Consider the following 17397-nt stretch of genomic DNA (forward strand, 5'->3'; position numbering starts at 1 on the left):
GCAGTCAGAGAGGTTAAGGGTACAATTAGAACAGGACAGAATGAAGCTTGAAGAGATACGTTTGAGATCAGAATTAACTCGGAGTCCAGTTAACAATGATAGTATCGCAATTAATTTAAAAAGGTTCCCCAAATTTGGAAAGGACGATAATGTCGAATCGTTTCTATTTACCTTCGAACGCGTTTGTGTGGAATTTCAAATACCTGAGGAGAACTGGATGCTTTATTTAAGACCTCAAATTTGTGGGATACTAAGTGAAATTTATGCTGACCTGAGGGAAGAAGAGCTGTCAAGTTACCAAGTATTTAAGCAAAGAGTCAGGGTTCGATGTGGGCTCACGGCTGAACAAAGCAGAAAGGCTTTTCGTGAGGCAAAAAAGGAACATAAAGAGACTTATGCCCAACTAGCTAGCCGCTTAGATAAATTACTTGACAGATGGATTCAAGGGAGTGGAGTGAAGGACTTTGATGAGTTGAAACAATTAATTTGTTTAGAACAATTTTTTAAGCAAATCCCTAGCAATTTACGTTGGTTCTTGAGGGATAAAAAACTGAAAACTGTGGCAGAGGTTGCCGAGGTCTTAGATGAACTACAAGGAGATTTCAATGAAATAGCATTCCCAAAACACTCACAGAAGGGTAATCCATGGAGAAACAGAGAAAATAAAGACAGGCAAGAAAATTTTCCTGTCAGGGAATCAGTTTCTGACAAGACAGGGTCTAAGAAAATCACTTGTTTTTTCTGTAATCGTGAGGGCCATGTACGTGCCAGGTGCCCCCTGCTGGTTAAGTCGCAAACTACACCTACTGCAGCTAAACAAGTAAAACTGGTAATGCAGTCACAGGAAAATAGCTCGCCTCAGACAGAAGGCTCAGAGAAAGCAGACAGTCCAGCTGAGACTACTTCTAAGGTCTTGCAGGTCTGGAGGGCTGAGCAGGAGTGCAACCAAGATTACATGGAGCCAATTGAATTAAATGGTCAGTCTTTTTTAGGTTTGAGGGACACAGGAGCAGAAGTCTCACTTGTCAAAGCACAATTTGTTCCAAAGGAGCAGTACCTCAAGGGTCAGTCCTATAGTTTAAAAGGCATATGGGGCCCACATTTTGAAGTACCATTAGCTGAAGTTGATATTACCTACAAAGGATTTTGTGGCAAATGGAGAGTAGGAATCCTAAATGAATTGGAGGTACCTTTTTTAATAGGGAAGGACCTAGCTAGTCAGAAGCACCGTATTCAAGTGATAACTAGGTCACAGTCTCAAGTCACTGAGAGTAATCCTCCTGCAGTTATAGAGTCACCCATAGAGCCTGGTGAGGATGAAGGGCTGATTAGCGTGCCAGTGGTCCAGGAGCACGGTGCCCAATTCTTGAGTGATCAAAAAGAGGATGAAACTATAAAAGAGCTGTGGGGTAAAGCACAAAGTCCTACTGCAGAAGTAACTGTGGAGAACCCCTGCTTATTTACCACCATTGAGGGAAGATTGTATAGAGTTTCTAGGAGGAGGAAAACTGCTGCTGTTTGGGAAAGGAAGAAGCAGTTAGTGTTGCCAAGAGCTTACCGGTTGCAAGTGCTACAAATGGCACACGACGCACCCTCAGCAGCGCATCTAGGCATTAGAAAGACTAGTGATAGAATCCAAGCAAGATTTTACTGGCTTGGGATGGGCAAAGACATCAAAGAGTATTGCAAGTCCTGTGTGATCTGCCAAAAAGCAGGCAAAAGAGCGGACAAAACGCGAGGCTTGTTACAGTCTATTCCTGTAATTACTGAGCCCTTTTCCAGAGTAGGAGTGGACATCCTCGGGCCTATCTCCAGAGTTACAAAAAGGGGGAATAAGTTTATTTTATGCCTCGTAGATTATGCTACGCGCTATCCAGAAGCAATACCTCTAAAGGACATTGATTCCAAGACTGTAGCAAAAGCCCTCATGTCGGTATTCTTAAGGCTGGGATTCCCCAAAGAAATTATAACAGATTTAGGGACATCCTTCACGTCCAAGACCATGGAAGAGCTTTTAACTCTTTGTGGAATTAAGCATGTTAAAACTATGGCTTATCATCCACAGTCGAATGGCTTGACGGAGAAATTTAACTCAACCCTGAGCTGGATGCTAAAAACCTATTCCATCAATCATCCTAACGACTGGGATGAGAGGTTGCAACACTTCCTATTTGGTTATCGCGAAGTGCCGCAGGAGAGCACAGGGTTCAGTCCTTTTGAACTCCTATTTGGACGACAGCCACGAGGACCCCTAGACTTGATGAAAGCAGCGTGGTCGGGGGAGGAGCAGATCGACAGCCCTGATGTTGTAACGTATCTACAGGAGCTGCAGAGCGACCTTCAAGAGCTACGGGAGCAAGCTGCTCACAACTTGCAGCAGGCCCAGCGTCGACAGAAGCAGTGGTATGATGCACACGCAAGAGACAGATCTTTCCAGCCTGGCGACAGTGTGCTCGTGTTAAGAACAAGACGTCGAAAGAAGTTGGAGATGTCGTGGGACGGTCCCTTCAAAGTGGTCGAGAGGATATCAGCGGTGAACTATTTGGTAGAGTTAGATGGGGAAGGGAACCGATGTAAAAATTATTTTGACAGAAATAAGTTGGTGTTGCAAGTAAAGGGGAAGGTGACACAAGGAATTCACTTAACTGGGTGGGGAGAGCTGAGTAAGGGCACAACTCTAGCGGAGGTGTCATTCGATGAAGGTCTGACCCCAGAGCAAAAGGAGCAGTTAAAAATAGTCCTTGCTCAGTTTGCTCAAATCTTCTCAAACATCCCAGGGAGGACCAGCCTAGCAACTCATGTAATAGACACAGGGTAAGCACATAAGTGGGAAGGAGAACATCATAGCGGACGCTTTATCCAGGTATTTTTGAGAGGTATAGAATGGTGCGAATTATTATATGAAATGTTGGGAACCCTAGCAGAACATTTGTGATTAGGCATTATAATCTGACACATGCCAAACATGGTTTATCTGTGTGCAAGTTTATGAGATGTTAATTTAGTTGACTTTGTAATATGAATGTTATAGAATGCCTTGAAGTATTTTGGACCCCAAGCCCATTGCTTTGGCATTGCTCTAGTTAATTAAGAGCAAGCCGACGCAATGTCTTTGTGGTGGGGGGAGATATGTGACAAATTGAAGCACTTTTAAAATGTTTATTTCTGCCCGGCTGGCAAAGAGTTAACCCACCTCCAGCCTGACTGGCATAGAACTCTGATGGGGGCGGGACTGTGCCCGGTTTTAAAAAAGGAGGGAGAGTCGGTTTGGTCAGTTAGGAGGGAGAGGGAGGAAGGTGTGGTGTGATGTTATGAGGTGGCTTGTATGAAGACAGTGAAGAGGCTAGGAAAACTTAAAGTTAAACGTTTGACTGATTTTATTTTGTACAACTGGAACAAAGCTAATTAATAAATGACACGTTAAAGAATCACTTATGTTTTTAACACAATAAAACTTCATCTCTGTTTTTGCCAACAAGAGGTCCGTCTGTATTTTTCCAGCGAGGTACCAGGACTCACAGCCGTGGTGACTCAAGAAAGGGCAAAACTCACCTCAGGCAGGGAGGTGGTGGTTTGTGTCCTGAAGTTACACGGAGGAGGCTTAGAAGGGTAACCTGAGGTGCCAAGAAGTTGCCAGAGTGCATAGGGCAAACTTCTACAGTGGGGGAATCCAACTGAGGGAGACCCTTTACTGGAGGCAAGAGGTTATTCCTGGGGGACAGCCTAGAGTTTCTTAAGGTACCAGGCCACGCAAGCCGGAAGGCTCTCCTTACTTAGGAACCCATTAGTAAAAGGGGTTTATTTTTGAGGCGGCAGGACCAGAGGGTGGGTGTTTTCCCCTCTGGATTCCTGTGTCGCAGTGATAGTAAGGCAGAGTGGGACCTGGGTCGTCACACATGCGTCTTCCTTTTTTTTTAAAAAAAACCCCATCCATTGGCATCTGTATAGTTCTAGCAAAATATTGCTAAAATAGAGGATGAGAAATTTCTGACCTCTGATTATAGTATCATAAAAAAAAAAGTTTGGGACAGTGCTAAACTTTTCATCAAAGCAAATGTTCCACAATGTTAGCTGTATCAAATAATTCAAAGATGATGTATTTAGACATCATCTTTCTCTGAACAGCTTCTTTTAATCAGGCTAGAGCTGGAAATTTATAAAGTTTTGTGGGCATTTGTAGTTGCTCTGCATTACTCTAATTATGCTGTCACTATAACCTCTAATCTTCCTAACCTCAAATCTCATTTGTATCCTCTACTGTACTGCCTATACCTGATGAAAAAAAAACCCCATTGCTTTTCTTTAGGTATACACAGCGCTTTATTTCTAGGACAAAAGGTTTGGGGATGCACCATGCCTCCCACTCCTGCCACCATGCTGTTGCTGTTCGCCTGATCACAGCCCCCCTCCTGCTGCTTAACCAACTACCTGCTCACTCTCTCCCCCTCACACCTTTGCCTGCCCCCGCTGCCACTTTCAGAGGATCTTAAAGAAACGTGGAACTTTCTCCCTTCACTCTGATTTGTTCCATTTCTCATATCCCACACCTCTCCAGCTGCATGGTTGGAGCTAGGTACACTTTTGCATAGTAGTAATGTCACATGGATAAGGGATGCAGGTGGCGCTGTGGTCTAAACCATTGAGCTTGCCAGTGAGAAGGTTGGCGGTTCGAATCCCCGCGACGGGGTGAGCTCCTGTTGCTTGGTCCCAGCTCCTGGCAACCTAGCAGTTCAAAAGCATGTCAAAGTGCAAGTAGACAAATAGGTACCACTCCAACGGGAAGGTAAACAGCGTTTCCGTGCACTGCTCTGGTTCGCCTAGAAGCAGCTTAGAAGCACGCTGGCCACATGACCCGGAAGCTGTCTGCGGACAGACACCGGCTCCCTCGACCTATAGGGCAAGATGAGCGTCGCAACCCCAGAGTCATCCGTGACTGGACCTAACAGTCAGGGATACCTTTACCTTTAATGTCACATGGGTAACCTAGAGTACAGATAAATTAGCATGATTGAACCCCAAACTCTGAATGATGAAGGGGTCCCAGCTTATACATTCGGTTTGATATGCCTGGAATAAAATTCACGGAAGACTTTTGTTATTCTCTTTTATATGAGGTCTGTTTTATACCAGATTGTGGGGAACCTTTGGCCTTCCAGGTTTTGATGGACTTCAGCTCCCATCAGCCTCAGAAAACATGGCCAGAGGTGAGAGGTGCTGGGAGTTGTAGTTCAGCAACATCTGGAGGGGCAAAGGTTCCCCACATCTGATTTGCACACATATATAAACATAAGACGGAAGGACCCATGGCAATAAGAATCCCACAGATCCTGCTTCCTCATCAGGTTTCTAGCATAATTAGAAAAATTACAAATGCCCCAGCACTGGAGTCTTTCATAGTGTTAGCCAAACCTCTGTGTCTCTGGCTTATTTACAACAAGACCTACAGAGATCAACGGGCCAAAAGGAAAAATAGTAAAAGCGCAGTGGTAGCTTGTTCCATTCAAAGTGGAATGGTCAAAGGCCTGGAAACGATGCCCTATGAGGAACGACTTAGGGAGCTGAGTATGTTTAGCCTGGAGAAGAGAAGGTTAAGGGGTGATATGATAGCCATGTTCAAATATATAAAAGGATGTCATATAGAGGAGGGAGAAAGGTTGTTTTCTGCTGCTCCAGAGAAGCGGACACGGAGCAATGGATTCAAACTACAAGGAAGAAGATTCCACCTAAACATTAGGAAAAACCTCCTGACAGTAAGAGCTGTTCAACAGTGGAATTTGCTACCAAGGAGTGTGGTAGAGTCTCCTTCTTTGGAGGTCTTTAAGCAGAGGCTTGACAGGCCTCTGTCAAGAATGCTTTGATGGTGTTTCCCGCTTGGCAGGGGGTTGGACTGGATGGCCCTTGTGGTCTCTTCCAACTCTATGATTCTATTCTATGATTCATTCCTAGGTATTATGGTAGGCCAGACATCTATTGTCCCCAAGTGTAGGTTAGCACTATCTACTACTGTGCATAAGTAATAAAAAAAGGTAAAGGTAAAGGAGCAGGTGGTGCTGTGGTCTAAACCATGGAGCCTCTTGTGCTTGCTGATTGGAAGGTTGGTGGTTCGAATCCACATGATGGGGTGAGCTCCCATTGCTCTGTCCAGCTTCTGCCAACCTAGCAGTTCGGAAGCATACCAGTGCAAGTAGATAAATAGGTACTGCAGTGGCGGAAAGGTAAACGGCATTTCCGTGCACTCTGGCTTCTGTCATGCTGTTTCGTTACGCCAGAAGCAGTTTAGTCATGCTGGCCACATGACCCGAAAAGCTGTCTGTGGCCAAACATCGGCTCCCTTGTCCTGAGAGCGAGATGAGCGCCGTAAACCATAGTCGCCTTTGACAGTCCAAGGGTCCTTTGACTGTCCAAGGGTCCTTTACCTGTGCATAAGTAAACTGACTGGTGCATGCCAATGTCAATGCACGTATCTGTGGAGTTCTATGCATGCACATGAAACCCAGCTATGGTTCCCATCCCTTGGGCATTGTGTGACTGCAGATATACACCTCCTTCTCTTGATATGAACACAAATGCATATCTTCATGTATCTACTGGGGCTAGCATGACAGCTCTTCCACCTCCATGCATTTCTAGACACATGTTGCACTGCACACTCCACTATCTCTGAAGCAGCTGACTTTTTAGTAAGGCTATTTCATTGTAATGATACAATTAGAAAAACCCTCCAAAATAATGTGATGAGGAAGGCCTATCTATGCCATTTCGAAAATAAAATTTCTTTTATCACCATACCTGATTAGAACGCTGAGGTTCTGCTTCAGGCTAACTGTAGCACAATTCCCATTTACTTTCATTTGAATTTTTTAAAATACGGTCATTCTAGAATAGATCTAATTTTCCTCTTCCCTCCTCTGCCAAATAATACATTAAAAATGATTTGCCAATTATGACCTGATTTTTTTTTTTGAAAGAAAGAAAGAAAAGAGAAAAGCTTTGATAGCTGCACATTTGAGAAAAATATAGACTGACTTTTCTCAGACAGGCCTTTGGCTTGATGTGAATGCAAATAATTCTCCCCCATCTTTTGCCTGACTTGATGGTTTGACAATGAACTCAGAAAGAATTAAATGCATTTTCTTGCTTATTAAAATGCCTCATTGTTTGGTCTGTGGAAGGTTATTATTTCTTTGAAAAGATTTAAGGAGCTTCTTCTTCTTCTTCTTCTTCTTCTTCTTCTTCTTCTTCTTCTTCTTCTTCTTCTTCTTCTTCTTCTCTAAAGCAGAATTCATTTTCAGTATTGACATATTTAAATGTTCAACCCAAAAGGAACGATTAAAATACAAATCATGCCTGTGTAGGTCTAGACAAGAAGTCGCTTCCAGACTGTCATTATTTTGGGGGTGGGATTCAAGCACATAGCAGGTTGTGCAATTAAAGTGGATTTCCCCCTCTTGTGCAGCACTTCCCCCCCTCAAATTTACTTTTTCTGGCAAGGAGAAATGATGGAGAAACATATTGGAAGGTTAGGAAACCATGTTTGATGCAATATTGTATAACCTCCCCGTAAACAAACAAGAATGAATTCTAATAGACAGTGAATACTGTATTATTACCTACCTGCAACCTTTGTGGAAACAAATCAGGACAAGTGCTTGATATAACAGGTAAAACATATCTGGACTCCTTAGCTATAGTTGTCTTTTTTACATCATAGGCTATATACCTACTGCCATCACATAATCAGGGGGAGGTAAGGAACATTTTGGTCCAATTCATTGAGGCCAGTAGCATTAGCTCTGTGGAATAGCTCTGCAGGGAGTCAGCATTCACCGTCCTGAAACAGAATGGGAAAACTGTAATTTGACACAAATAATCCTTTCAAACTGCATAAATAACTACACGTTCTGTGTTCTTAATCCCTTGCCTACAGAAGTCATTTGAAATGTCAACAAAGCAGCGAGCAGAAAATGTTTTATAACACAAATTATTTGAGCTTCCAAAAGTGTACTACAGGGGCTGAATTAGTATGAGAAGTGTCCGGTGAGGCTGTGGTGGCAGAAAATATTATGAATTATATTATTCACAGCCAGGGAACTTCTCTTTATTTGATTTACTACAAGTAAAGACAGTGTCATCGTAACTGAACTAAAATGAAAAAGGCTCCAATGGAAATTGCCAGGCGTATTTCTCTTTTCATTTTTGCAATGAGATTAGTAGCTACAGAGGGCATTATTAGCTTTATAGATGAAATGTTACAATACTGTATATAGAGTATGTTTATATAGAAATACTTTCCCTGTCAGTCTGAATTAAGGACATGAGCTACAACATCTTAGGAATTTTGAATATTCTTAGGTATGTTCCTTTTCATGGTCCCAAATGCTAAGGATTGGGCATTTATTGACCTGTTTGTTTATTTGATCTGTTGCTATCCTGTTAATGTGCAGGTGATTTAAAAATACTGCCAATTTGTCAACGCAAGGGGTGAACAATTGTGTCATGCAATATTTTCTCTTTCACAAGCAGCTGGTGCAGGACCTCGTATCTGCACCCTGCCATGGGGAGTAGATGCGCCTCTCACTTTGCCTCTCACAGCAGTCTTGATCTGCATCAAGCCCTACACACTTGTTGTTTCTATGGGAGGGGGGAAGCTCTCATCAATAATTTCAGTGGGAGCTCCCCCCCCCCCCCACAACGTAAACAGCAGGGTTACAGTCTAGTTTGGAAATGCAGGCATGGGGGTGGCGGCAAAGACTGAAAGCCCATATACCCACTTGCTCAGGTCCTGATTCAGACTGCACCAATTATCTGTGGAAGAAATGGAGCACTAGAGGCGGGAGGATGCCGAATTTTGGCATCTCACAGGGTGCCACTGAAATTTGAGACCCATAGGTCTGCCACTGCCCAAATCTCAACCTTGACATAATCTCAGATTTTGCTCTCCAAAGTCTTGACTTAATTGTCAAGGAATGACTGGGTTTACTTCTGCAGACATGTGGCGACGTCTTAATCTAGGACAGAATCAGCTATGGCAGTGCGCACTGGTCCTATCTACTGGCTTTATACTTTGTGGAGCTTGATGTTTTCTTCCTTTCTGTCCCCCCCCCCTCTGGAGCTGATGCAAAAAGGCATCTTCTTCATACAAAGCAAAGCCAGTTGGTAGGTAAGGTAGGTCTTACAAAGCCTGCACTAAAAGATCATTATTTCTATTCCTTTCAAACCGCACAAGTAATTAAAGCATGCACAATGCCTTTTAACATAGCAGCTCTCTGCAGCGGGAGCCAAAGGTAGGAGAAATTTAAATAACAAAAACAATTCCTTTTCATGTGGTTGTGCGTATTGTCATGCTAAAAATCTTTGACTTCAACCTACAATGCCATCATGAAATGTTTTGATTCCGTAATGCACAGCATCAGAGCTCTGTCCAAATTATTAAAATATATATGTCCTTTTCTCAGCTTGAGAGGAGACTCAAAATGTATGGAAAACATGCTAGAAGGATACTTGGGACTGATTTCTTCCTTTACCTCAGCTGCCTATTTTGCTAAATTCTGCACATTGACTCAATAATCAACAATGTGGTTTCCCCAAACCAAAACTTGTGGTGTGGGCACATTTCTTAGATGCTGTCCCATCTACTTTTGTGTCTGGTGAATAAGACTGATCCCATTTCATGAGCCCCTTGAAAACCCTGGCTTTACCTTCCATGTCCTCAGGAACTTTCAGTCTGTCTGCTCTACATTCAGTCATGTTCTCCTTATCCATGAAAACCTAGCTCTTGCTCTCCATCAGAACCTATTGTTCCCAATGGTGCGGTAACTAAGAACTAAGAACTCTAGAACTTATCTGTTCTAGAGTACATCACCAGCTACAAACAAATTGGACCTCAGTGCAGAAAGAGAAAGAGGGACACTCCAATAGGTGACACCACCTCCTCAGTACAGCACATGACATTTAAGAACCATTAGCCTGATCTTTGAGTCCCTATATCAGGTCATTATGAAATCCGAGCACAGGTAGCTGAATTAGTGATGTGCGCAATCAATCCACCAGGCTTCCTCTTGCCTCTCACTTCCTCTTGCCCCACTCCCTCTACTCATTTTTGGCATACTGTACTTTAAAATTCCCGAGGGCAGGGGATTGGCATAGGCAGGGAATTTACCCTTATCCAAACCTCTGAGGACCACATGCCAGTAATGGGCGTGGCCACACACAGTCCCCTTCCTCAGCTGGTTTTTACAGATTCTCTCCTCATTGCATGACTCATCTTTTGACAATTTGCCAGTGTGGTGGGTTGGACAGAAACGATTAACCATGCTCAGTTCTGTGTTTACTTAATCCTTTCCCTTTTTCTTGATACCATCAAAATCTGTGGGCTCTGGAGGGGACAGAAAAATTTGCTGCTGGGAATGGCTACCCAGGCACCTCAGCTGAGGATTACCCACCCCTGAAAAGTTAGGGTCAGAGAGATAATAGGTGAGCTATTTTTATTTGTTAATATTATTCTCTAAACTGCCATATACCTTAATGCTAAGTATGAAAAATGATGGTGGTTGTGGTGGTGATAATAATGTCCCATAGGTCCACAGAGCAATTAGCAAATGGATTTTTTTAAAAAAATGTCCTTGAATCACATCCTTGAGCACAATTCAAAGTGTTGGTGCTGACCTTTAAAGCCCTAAACAGCCTTGGCCCAGTATACCTGAAGGAGTGTCTCCATCCCCATTGTTCAGCCTGGACACTGAGGTCCAGCTTGAGGGCCTTCTGGTGGTTTCCTCCCTGCAAGAAGTGAGGTTACAGGGAACCAGGCAGAGGGCCTTCTCGGTAGTGCTGCCCGCCCTGTGGAACGCCCTCCCACCAGATGTCAAGGAAATAACAGCTATCTGACTTTTAGAAGACATCTGAAGGGAGCCCTGTTTAGGGAAAATTTTAATGTTTGATGTTTTATTGTATTTTTAATATGCTGTTGGGAGCCGCCCAGAGTGGCTGGGGAAACCCAGCCAGATGGGTGGGGTATGTATGTATGTATGTATGTATGTATGTATGTATGTATAAATAAATAAATAATATTATTATTCATAAAATACAAGTTAACAGCCACAAAAGGTAAATACTGGTTTCATGACTACTGTAATTGGGTTAAGACTGAAATTTGTCATCATGACTAATTTTTCACATTTTTCACATACCGTAGCATCTACACATAACTAACTTGCTCTGGATTAATCCCATTGACTCCATTTAGTATTTTACATTCATAGTTATTATGATTTCTATCTGGCCTTTATGTAAATGATAAAAATAAAACATCAGAGGAAGAACACACTTAATATTTATTTCTCTTTATAATGCCTCTTGTGTAGGCAGGTTTAGTTTTGTGAAATGTTTATTTCCATGTGAAGTGCTTTATCAAAGCACATCTCTTTTTTTGGGGGGGAGGAAAGGGTTATTGTAGCTTTTAACCAACATTACATAAAATCCAGAGGGGAAGAGAATATGTCACATTGGTTTCTGTGCATTTTCAAAAGTTAATGCATTAGATGCACTCACCGGTCATAACCTGCCTCATCTCAGAATATATCACAAGCTTGTAATTTCCCTTTCAGTATCACATTTGGGCCCAGGGCACATAGAACCCCTGGTATGTCAAGGCCAATATGTCAAAGAGAAGTCTAATGAATTCTTGGCATGCTTCCTGCAACCACAGTGGCCCTGTAATTTGCAAACACAGTCACTACATCAACATCATTTGTGGGGCTGGACAAATAAAATACGTGGAACGAGCAGTTCAGCTTAGCCTGCCAGCTTGTTGGAATATCTTCCACTATGGTGATCTGTTTAAATTTAGTTCCTGATAAAATAATGAAGTGTAGCAGGTGAAATGCAACATGTGTTAGCTTGAAGTTGCATTGATTGGTTATTATTTTTGGGACTTAATTTCCAAATGAATGCTCACTGCCCAGTTTAATTATCCAATGTTCATGGCTGTCTTTGATTTGAGCTTATGCCCTGTAAAAAATTAAGGAGAATGTGTGTTTGTTTTGTTTTTGAATAAAATAAAAAAGAGAGAGAAAAGCATAAGCAAAGAAGCCAAGTCTTTGGGTTTTGTGGTAGTACAGCATAGAAGAACTATGGGTAAAAAAAAGGGTAAAAGGTAAATAAAGGATCCCTGGACGGTTAAGTTCAGTCAAAGGCGACTATGGGGTATGGCGCTCACCTCTGCTTTCAGGCCAAGGGAGCCACAGTTTGTCCACAGACAGCTTTCCGGGTCATGTGGCCAGCAGGACTAAACTGCTTCTGATGCAATGGAACACTGTGACAGAAGCCAGAGCGCACGGAAACACTATTTATCTTCCTGCCACAGTGGTACCTGTTTATCTACTTGCACTGGTGTGCTTTTTAACTGCTAGGTTGGCAGGAGTTGGGACAGAGCAACAGGAGCACAGGGATTCAAACCACCGACCTTCTGATCAGCAAGCCCAAGAGGCTCAGTAGTTTGGACCACAGCGTCACCCACATCCCAAGGACTATGGAGCATGTGGTCACACACCTAACATGCCTCTAAAGATGAGCACATTGCCCTGTATCATCCTGGGAACTTTGTTTCAAGCCCTTGGTTATTTGCTGGTGCTGAGCTGCTGCACAATACAGAACAAAAAGTCTGAAGAGGAGTAAATTAACTGTTTCCTTTCCTCTGCTCTGCCATTCTAGGTATCACTACCCCCACCCCTTGCTTGGTGTGCATCAGAGGTGAGGAACCTATGGTCCTCCAGATGTTGTTGAACCCCAGCTCCCATCAGTCCCAGCCCATGGGTGTAGGCAGGGGGGGGCAGGAGGGGGCAGCTGCCCCCCCCCCTAGAAGCAAAAATAATAATGTATTTTACAGACCATAACCAGCACTTTTCCCCTCCAAAAACTGAAGTGGAAAGGGCTTTGCTTTAGCAAGAGCAGCTAAGTCTCTGCTTGCTGGGGGGGGGGGACACAGCGGTAACAAAAACACATCAAATAAATAAAGCAAAGTGGCTACCAGTAGTTAAGCAGTTAAGACAATGGAGCATATATCCCCAGGCAAGATTTGATAGCTGACCATTTCACCCTATTGTTCTTAAGTGGGAGTTGTTAATGAGCATTCAGGAGCATTAAGAGTTCTATTGGCGATTTAATGAGGGTGCAGACTCAGAGGATTCAATTTGACTAAGGTGGCTCTGCAAGGCTAAAAGGAAGTGAATAAGAAAGGGGGGCTGTAGCTTTGACAGACACAGTGATGTTTATAAAAAGCATTGGTGTTCCAGTCTGCCCCTCCTCCTGCATCTGTATACTGTAAATCAGGGGTGGCCACCTCCCAAGAGACTCTGATCTACTCAGAGTTTAAAACTGGGGGTGATCAGGTCAAAGCTGTTGAGTTTTTTTAAAGGAAGGGAAGCCCTGTTTTTTGGGGTTTAGGTCAAACTTGTTGAGCTTCTTTTAGGAAGGAGGGAGGCCCATTTTTGTTTAGGGCTTCAGGTCATAGTTCAACTTTTTTGAGGGAGGAGGAAAATTTTGGGTGAGCTTTTTTTAGGGGTGCCAGTGACCTACCAGTGATCTACCACAGACATCCAGTGATCTACTGGTAGATCACGATCTACCTGTTGGACGTGCCTGCTGTAAATCAAGCAGAGAGAAAGCTGCTTACAAGGCTCCTGTACATGCAGAGTTCCAGCATCACAGCGTCACCCAGAGGCACCCACAAATATGAGTTATCCCTCTCTCTATTTCTTCCTTCCTTCCCTCCCTCTTCCATCGTTAATAAAATACGGGGGGGGGGCAGATAAGCCCCACATAGAAAGCCCATCAACATGGGGGGATGACTCTTTCAAATACGGTATTTACTAGTAATTGGGGGGGGGGAGAGGCACCTAGGCCTCTAGGAGTTGGCTGCTATGCCTAGGAGTAGGAAAATTCAAGAAAGCAGAACGATGCATATGGTATGGTAATATATCAATAGAATCGTAGAATTGTAGTCGGAAGGGACCACAAGGGTCATCTAGTCCAACCCGCTGCAATGCAGGATTTTTTTCCTAAGGTGGGGCTTGAACCATGGTTGAAATATTATGCTGATATGCAGCAACGCCTCGGAGCCGTCGTGGCTGCGGCCATGCCTTGCCTCGCCCTCGCCCGCCCTGCCACCCCCTCTCGCCTGCCCGACCCTCCCGTCCTCTTGCTGCAGAGTTCCAGCATCACAGCGTCACCCAGAGGCACCCACAAATATGAGTTATCCCTCTCTCTATTTCTTCCTTCCTTCCCTCCCTCTTCCATCGTTAATAAAATACGGGGGGGCAGATAAGCCCCACATAGAAAGCCCATCAACATGGGGGGATGACTCTTTCAAATACGGTATTTACTAGTAATTGGGGGGGGGGGAGGCACCTAGGCCTCTAGGAGTTGGCTGCTATGCCTAGGAGTAGGAAAATTCAAGAAAGCAGAACGATGCATATGGTATGGTAATATATCAATAGAATCGTAGAATTGTAGTCGGAAGGGACCACAAGGGTCATCTAGTCCAACCCGCTGCAATGCAGGATTTTTTTCCTAAGGTGGGGCTTGAACCATGGTTGAAATATTATGCTGATATGCAGCAACGCCTCGGAGCCGTCGTGGCTGCAGCCGTGTCTTGCCTCGCCCTCGCCCGCCCTGCCACCCCCTCTCGCCTGCCCGACCCTCCCGTCCTCTCCAGCCAAGCAGGGTAGCCGCCAATGCTACCAGCCCCAGAAGCACAAGGTGGCCGCTGCTGCCACCGCCATGATGTCATCAGGCCCACTGGCCCTTTAGCCCCGCCCACTTCGTGGCCCCTCCCCTTCCATGCCTTGGCCCCGCCCCTGGACGACCATGGCTTGCCCCCCCCTAGTTTTGATCCTGGCTACGCCCCTGTCCCAGCCTGCACGGCCAAAGGTAAGAAAGGATGAGGGCTGCAAGCCAACAGGTTCCTCCAACCTACTGTAAGCTATTTATAGTGTGCAGAGTCGGTGCTGAAGTGTCCGTCCATAAAAAAATGCAGATGTTTCAAATAGCAAGTTTTTTCTCCTGGCACCTATTCTCCCAAAGAAAAACTAATCCCCCCTACCTTTATATGAGGATGTGATTTAGCAGTACTGGCTGCACATATCAGGGCTTTCCTGCAATGAGCTTGGAGCACACACATCTTCTGAAGTATGCAGAAAGGCTTAAAAGAGTTTATGGGAGAGAACGGTACATCATTCCAGGAATCCTTGTAATGGCCAATGTGAAAAAAGCTACTAATTCTCTAACTTTATTTAGAACCATTAGCACCATTTGCAGCCAGTTCCCACTTGAGGCAGCCCTTATACGTCCTTCTATAAAAGCAGAGCAAAAGTTTGTGCAATAGTAACCTCTGCAGTTGTCAGTAAGCCAAAGGCAAAACACAGTCACATTTCTTTACGAGGGTTTCTTTCTTTGCTAGTGTTACCATTCTGTGGGAGCTAAACACCTCTTCATCCACCCCAGAGCTGATATTTTGTATTCTTATGTCCTTAGTGTTGTTGTTTTTTAAGGTCATTGGGACGTTGCCAGATCCATGATATGCTGGTGAATTCAACCAACACAAATATATGAAAGGATTCTTCAGGTTTCCCCATTCAAAGAATGTTTATTAAAAGAATGTTTATTAGAATTCATAAAGCTTGTCTCCCTTGTTGGAAGATCAGACAGTGCTTGGCCTTGGTGTTAATCATTTTTATGTTCAAGCTTCAGCTTTAGAGAGAAGAGGCAAGTAGTCAAGTTTATACTCACTAAAAATAAACTTGCCGACTGGCTGGATTCTTCCATACGAAAATGTAAACAAGTGTCATCTCTTCTGGAAAAGAAGTTTTGCCCTGCTTGTGACTTCCCCAGGAGAACTGGACAAGCGACTCCCTCACCACCACCTTTTGCTCCGTTAAGAGATTGGTTTCCATAATTGGGGCAAGATCACTTACACTTCTGGGAAATGAAATCACTGTTTGTTTCCAGTTTTAAAATATTCTGATTAGCACTGCAGTGCAACAAGAACTTTTAAGACAGCTTGTGCTCACAGTACTCAGTGTTCAAGACTGAGCATATTAAAACAGAAGTTTCTTTAGCTGCATACATAAAATGGCTTGGTATGGACCAGGGAGGTCATAGGATGTCAACTTCCACCAGCCCCAGCCAGCATGGCCAATGCCTAGGGATGATGGGAGTTGCAGCCCAGACGCTCCACATCCCTGACAAAAACTTTCTGGGCTCTCGTAACTGAGTGATTTAATGACAAGACATTCCTAACTGAGCACCTCACACTCTCTGGGTAGATCTGTTGCTGGGTGAGTGAAGGTGGATTAGATCTGCCTGCAAGGGATGTGGGTGGTGCTGTAGTCTAAACCACTAAGCCTCTTGGGCTTGCCGATCAGAAGTTTGGCGGTTTGAATCTCTGTGATGGGGTGAGTTCCCCTTGCTTTGTCCCAGCTTCTGCCAACCTAGCAGTTCGAAAGCACACCAGCGCAAGTAGATAAATAGGCACCACTGTGGCGGAAAGGTAAATGGCATTTCCGTGCACTCTGGCTTCTGTCACGCTGTTTCGTTACGCCAGAAGCAGTTTAGTCATGCTGGCCACATGACCCGGAAAGCTGTCTGTGGACAAATGCCAGCTCTCTCAGCCTGAAAGCGAGATGAGTGCTGCAACTCCATAGTCGCCTTTGACTGAACTTAACTGCCCAGGGGTCCTTCACCTTTACCTAGATCTGCCTTCAAGTTATATTGGTATTGCAGAGGCCCTCTTCACATCCATGTGTAACTTCTTTAGTGCTGCTCCATGCATGAGTGAATATTAATATTGTGGCCTCACCTGCACTTAGCATTCAAGGCATCCTCACACACTAACATTCATCATAGCTGCCAAGTTCTCCCTTTTTTAAGGGAAATTCCCTTATGCTGAATAGGCTTCCTCGCGAGAAAAGGGAAAACTTGGCAGCTATGACATTCATGGCTTTTTCACCCAAGGAATCCTGGCAAGTGTAGTTTGTTAAGGGTACTGAGAGTTGCCAGGAGACCCCCCTCAGAGCGCTACAATTTCCAGAGTAGTTTAACCACCAGGGAACACAGGGAATTGCAGCCGTGTGAGGGAAATTGAGGTATCCATTCTAACAGCTCTCAGCACCTTTAACAAACTACAATCCCCACGATGCTTTGGTGGAACCTATGACTGTTTAAAGTGGTATGATACTGCTTTAAATATATAGTGCAGATGTGGGACCTGATTCTTGACAGTGCAAAACACCTGTAGCATTTTTGACAGAGATTCGCAGTTGTTTTGAAAAGATTAGACCAAATTTCTCAAGGACTTTTTTACCCACCTCAGGAATGAAGGAAGAAATAGGAAGGGCAGGAACC

Source organism: Zootoca vivipara, chromosome 9 (genome assembly GCF_963506605.1).
Source record: "Zootoca vivipara chromosome 9, rZooViv1.1, whole genome shotgun sequence".
Classification (NCBI taxonomy): domain Eukaryota; kingdom Metazoa; phylum Chordata; class Lepidosauria; order Squamata; family Lacertidae; genus Zootoca; species Zootoca vivipara.